The 5767-nt window shown below is 28.1% G+C and overlaps 1 long non-coding RNA gene across 6 annotated transcripts; it reads left to right on the forward strand.

The window, feature by feature from the left end:
• The first annotated feature begins 1537 nt into the window (after positions 1-1537).
• Positions 1538-3612, forward strand: LOC131616503 (uncharacterized). 6 transcript variants are annotated; one of them, XR_009288111.1, is made up of 5 exons: positions 1538-2171; positions 2255-2291; positions 2618-2692; positions 2817-2907; positions 2984-3612. It is a non-coding gene; the product is annotated as an uncharacterized LOC131616503 (long non-coding RNA). The 6 variants fall into 6 exon arrangements; XR_009288108.1 differs by having other exon boundaries at positions 2618-3255; positions 3345-3612; XR_009288112.1 differs by having other exon boundaries at positions 2618-3031; positions 3118-3612.
• Positions 3613-5767: the final 2155 nt, after the last annotated feature.

Genomic DNA, 5767 nt, shown 5'->3' on the forward strand with positions numbered 1-5767 from the left:
TTGGGCTCTCGTATTAGGTCTTTGGCCGACCCAAAACACTTATATATCTGCTAGCACATGCTCCTCATAAATTATCGGTAAGACCGGGTGCCTGTGGATTTGATAGACTAGTTGACCTTGTCCTATAGAACTTTTGTAAGGATATTTAGAAATTCTTAACTTTGCATAGCAAAATAATATTTCAATAAGCCCTAATTGAGCCATCCATACTTAAACGGGATGTCAACTTTAAACTTACTAAACATTCTAACTACTATCAAGTTGTTGGAAACAATGTGGAAGTCTAAGGTACCGAAAAAAGTCCACATTTTTTCTTGGAGATTCTTTATTGACCGCCTTCCTTTAAAAGATCTTTTGCTTCATAGGGTGGTCTCTAATTTCACCTCTCTAGATTGTGTCCTTTGTTCTAATCATCCAGAATCATCGCTTCATTTATTCTTTCATTGTAATGTTTCGAAAGAGGTGTGGGAGAAGGTCTACAATTGGTTGGGTGAAGAAGTGGAGTTTAATTTGGAAGAGTTCAAAAGCTTCGGTTGCATTCAAGAGAAGGTGAAGAATCACAACACTAGAATTAAATTAAATTCTATTTGGTTAGCTATAATTTGGTGCATTTGGTTGATGAGAAATGCAATCATCTTTGAGAATGCTTCTTTTAGCTTTGAAACGGTAATCTCCAACATTTTGTTCTTCTCTTGGAGATGGTTAGGTGGTAGTGATCCTATTTCTAGGACACATTTTTATGATTGGTATAAATTACCTATAAACTGTTTTAACTCTCTTTAAAGTTTCTGTTGTAAGGGTTGCACCCCTAGTGCAATATCTTATAAAATTGCTTATTAAAAAAAAAAAAAAAACCATGGCCATCCTATCAAACACGAATTCCTTTGTCTCCTCGTGTCCCTGTAGAAATTCCATTGATATGACTTTTGATCGCAAAACTTAGTTCGCCCTTTTCATATCCTTCACAATCTACTTTACCCATATAGATTATGATAAAGATACCATATTGATACTCTTGGATGTGAAATAATTATTATGAAAGGCCATATATACCATTCCCCTATCGTCTTAATTAAAATTTCTCTCCTTTATAACTCTTTGAATGACTTCCAAAAGATAATACAGTTGATTGTTGTGTGGTTATATGAGTTATGTCATTTACGTACATTATCTTTTGCCTTTGACTTCCTCTGTTGGAGGAACGTGGTGACCATTTGATAACTAAATTATTTTATGTTTAATAAGATATTAAAACATATGATTGTTTTTTTTTTAATATAAACAACATATTTAATCTTATTTTATGATGAATCATACATAATAATAAAGCAAAATGAGAACTTAGGCAAGTTTGCCACATGTCTCATTCTCATGCATTCTTATATTTTAGTGGGTTTCTATTAATAGTAATAAAATATTATTCTTTATTATTAAATTATTAATTATATTATTTTTTATAGGATTATTATTTGATTTTTAAATCCAATTAAATAGATGTCGCCTTTTCCCTTTTCCAAAACCAGTTTTCACGCCCAAAAACCCTTCAGATTTCCTCTTCAACCTCCAAGGCAAAATCAATTGTTTCTCCTCCACTCCTTCCCCATGTTTATTAAATTTTTGCAATTTCCAATCAAGAAATTGATGGAATCCGCCTAATGCTGTAATGGCATCAATTCGTGATTTTTTCAATAGCCTTCAATGATTTTCCTCTGCTTATATATATCACGGTTTCAAACTTCTGATTTACAACAGGTTAGTATATTGGTTTGCAAATCAACTGATGTTGTCACTCCGTCAAACTCGACGATTTCGCACCACCTTCCTCTCTGTAGCACAACACTTGCGATGACGTCCTTATCCGCCTCCATCTGACGAATTGTCCACCTCTTTATCCGCCTCTGAAATTCACCTTCCTCCCGTCGAAGCAAGCAGTGCGGTCACTCTTCTCTCTACCATGCTGATTTTGAGAGAGTCACAAGACACCGCGGAAATCACACCTATGAAGAAAAAATTGAAGAGAGAATATGAAGGATTCTAGAGATGGGTTTGGTTTTGTTGGCTCGATGACTTAAATGAGGGAGAAGAGACCCTCAATTTTGTTTTTCGTTTGAGATGCTGAGAGAAAGTTGGAACGGCTGAAATGCTCATTGAATCAGCTTCCTCACCAGCGAGTATGTTTGATTTTCTTTTTTCCCTTTGATTCGTACAATGAATTGATTGTGATTTTGATTTTGGTTGAATTGTAATTGTGTAGGGCCTTTGATCTCATCATCAATTCTTCAATTTTGCAGGTAATTTATTTTAATTTATGTTGATTGATGTTGATTTTACCTATATAAATACTACAAATTTCTTATCATATTTCACACTTCTTTCGTTTCCTCCATCTCTGGTAATATATGTTGATTTCTGATGATTTTAGTTTTGGATCCACTGTTCATCTTATAGTGTCTGATCCAGACCTTATAAGGAAAATCTTCAAGTCAGAATTCTATAAAAAAAATGAAACTCCACCACTTTGCTTTAATCGTCGTCGTTGTAATCACTATCATTTGAATTCTTACTAAAATAAATAAGGGTTAATTTGATTGTTAAATGTGTTACTTTTTTGCTGCAGATTAGTGGAGGAGATCTTGGAGTATCGGCTTTTCCCGTTGCAAAGAGTATTTTTACTTGGGTAAAGACTATACTGGTGTGTGATACATTCCAAATACATTTGGTTTCCTTATAATGTCAAAGAGCTCATATTTGGTATTTGGTATATCAACATCTAATTCTATACCATTCTTTTGTTTTATCTCATGATTTAAAAATAGTCAAGTTAGCTTGCAATGCTAAGCTACTGCCAATTAACCTACTGCCAACTATTGTCGAGCCGGAAAAATTATCGATGGAACTCTGAAGATGGTGGTTTCATATGAACCTTTTCTTTTTATTTTTCCAATCTATTAATTATCTGTACCTGATCATGATGTTATGACAGAAACTGCTGAGGTTCAACTTCAAGCCACTCAAATTGTTCGGATTGTCGGTAAACCAAATGACATAGTCACGGCAGTCATGATTCAAGCCACTTTATATGCACGTATCAACACTGATTATCATCTTTCATTGCAGAGAATAATTAATTGTGACGAAGTGGTTCCGAGTGGTGCAATAATGATTGTTAGAACAATTCCGAAGTCGACATCTAAACTCAGATAACTTTCTCCTTTTGTTCAGTGAAATGTTGATATGGTCATATTTCCTAACTATGTGAGTAGAATCATCAAATGTATTTTTCATATGTAATATTTGGATTATAAGTGTCCAAGTTTTTACGCCGTTATAGTTTTATTTTTTAGGTTGTTAACTGGCTGCATAAGTAATCTGTCTAAATGCCTGAGAACATAATTCTCAGTTGCTACCACCGGGCTGGGAAATTCAATCATCTTTGTCTGAGAACATAATTCTCAGTTGCTACACTCCCTATTGAAACTTTCAGAATTTCCCTCATATTGCTATAAAAAGGCCATCTCTGGTGATTGTAGTGACAAACATTGCTTTGTATTTTTAGTTCATTCATACCTTTCTTTCACCTTTGTGTTAATCTCCTCAAAAAGTTCAAATTCAGAGATTTGTTTATTTATTTATTTTTTTGGTTTTGGATTTGTTTCACAAATGGTTGAACAGCTTAGATATGAATTTATTTTAAAATGTAGCAATCAATTAATAAGTTTAAATAAAAAATCAGAAAAATCAATTTTAAAATAATTGAACATTGAATGAAAACACAAAATAAGTAAGAAAAATAAGAAAAAATTTAAGAGAAACAAATTATTTAGTGTCATTTAAACCATAGATTCATTATTATAATATTCATAAAATATATTATTCTTTATGACGTTAATTATTTTTTAATATCATTCATTATTTTTAATTTAATCACATTCATTTCATTCTCTCAAATAAATAATTAAGAGTTATATTTATAAAATAATTATTGTTGTATTAAAATCTAAGATTGATAATTATAATAAAAAAATTGTTTGCCAGAAAAAATAAATGGAAAAAATATACATTACAATAATTTATAAATTTTATATAAAATAAATCGACTTTTACATAAAATATATATGATATATTTCATTTTTTTTATTTTTAAAATCATGACATATATACTACTTATATTAATATTAAAACGTAACTAATGAAATTTAAATTTAAATTTATATACTTAAAAAATATATATAAATTCAAACATGAGAAATAAAGTACTTTGTTTTTTTATAACATTTTCTTAATCCGTATGAGAAGCTCAATTGCCACAAATAATATAAAATGGATTGAATAATAAATAATATTGATAATTAATTTTAGTATTGAAGCAGCATAATAATTATTTATTTAGTAAAATATTTTTCTATGATTTATTATTTACAATAAAAATTCATAAGATAATTAATTTCAAATTCAAATAACTTATTAATAAAAGGCTTGTGTGATTTCTCTAATTTTCTGCTTTTAAGAACAATAATGAACGACAAAATAGAAAAAATTGAAATTTAGAAAGTCATAAAATAAAATAATATGTATTGGAAGCATTTAAATAGAAATAAATTCGACTATAATTTGAAATCAAATAGGTTAAATAGGTTATTATTAATTAGTAGATCAAAGAATGATGCCATAACGTAATGATGGTTTTAGTTTATGTATTTTTTTTTTAAACTTTGTCAGATTTTTTAGTCATTAAAGCAAGAGGTAATATTTAGAGTTGATGCATTTGCATCGGTAAGAGAATATTTTTTCATTGGTAATAGAAGAAATAAACTATAGATTTTATTTTTGCATTGGTAAAAAAAATAAGAAATAAACTATATTTTGATTAACCATTTTTTTTGAGTAAAAGTCATAATTATTTGCCCAGTCATAAAAAAAACCTGTAAGGCAGTAATAATAATGAAGTCAATTTTATTTTCTTAATTTAAATAATAGTTAAGAAACAAATCAATATATATTATTATTTTTGACATTAATGTTGTATTAAATTTGATAATAGTAATTTTAAAATTAATATTAAACAAAAAACTATAATGCAAACTAAATAAGTTTTTTTTGCAATTGTTATGATACACAAAAAATGACTAAAAAGATATTAATAATTATTTTATTAGCCTAATTAAGAAATTTATTAAACGAAAGTTTACGAGTTATCTATAAAAAGATCTGAATTTAATTGTGTTACACATAATATTAATTAGACGATAATAACTAATAATGATTACATTTGCAAATTGACAGATTAGCCCATAGATTTAGTAAAATAAATATGATTGTAATAGAAAATTACTTTAATGGCTACTCTCACAATATGTATATTTTGTTTTGGTGTAGGGAATGAAATAATATATTTTTATCCATAAATCAACTATTATTACGTATTATTATCACATATTAATATTACTATTATTACATATTATTATTTCTAATAAAATATAGTTAAAAAATCAAACTCAAAGGGAAAAGATTTAAAAAATAACGTGGAGATTCTATGGTGCACGGGTCTTCTAAAATTGTAACATTTATACTAAACGTTGATATAATATTTGTTTTAACAAAAAATGCAAGATAAGTATAATGTATAGAAATCACAACTTTTTTATGAAAAAAAAATTGATAATTTTATATTTATTTTATTTATTATTCTATTATGTATTAAATATTTATGAGATAGATGAATAAATGTAAATGTACAATATATGAATTTTATATTCATATCATATTT

This window comes from Vicia villosa, linkage group LG1, assembly GCF_029867415.1.
Source record: "Vicia villosa cultivar HV-30 ecotype Madison, WI linkage group LG1, Vvil1.0, whole genome shotgun sequence".
Classification (NCBI taxonomy): Eukaryota; Viridiplantae; Streptophyta; class Magnoliopsida; order Fabales; family Fabaceae; genus Vicia; species Vicia villosa.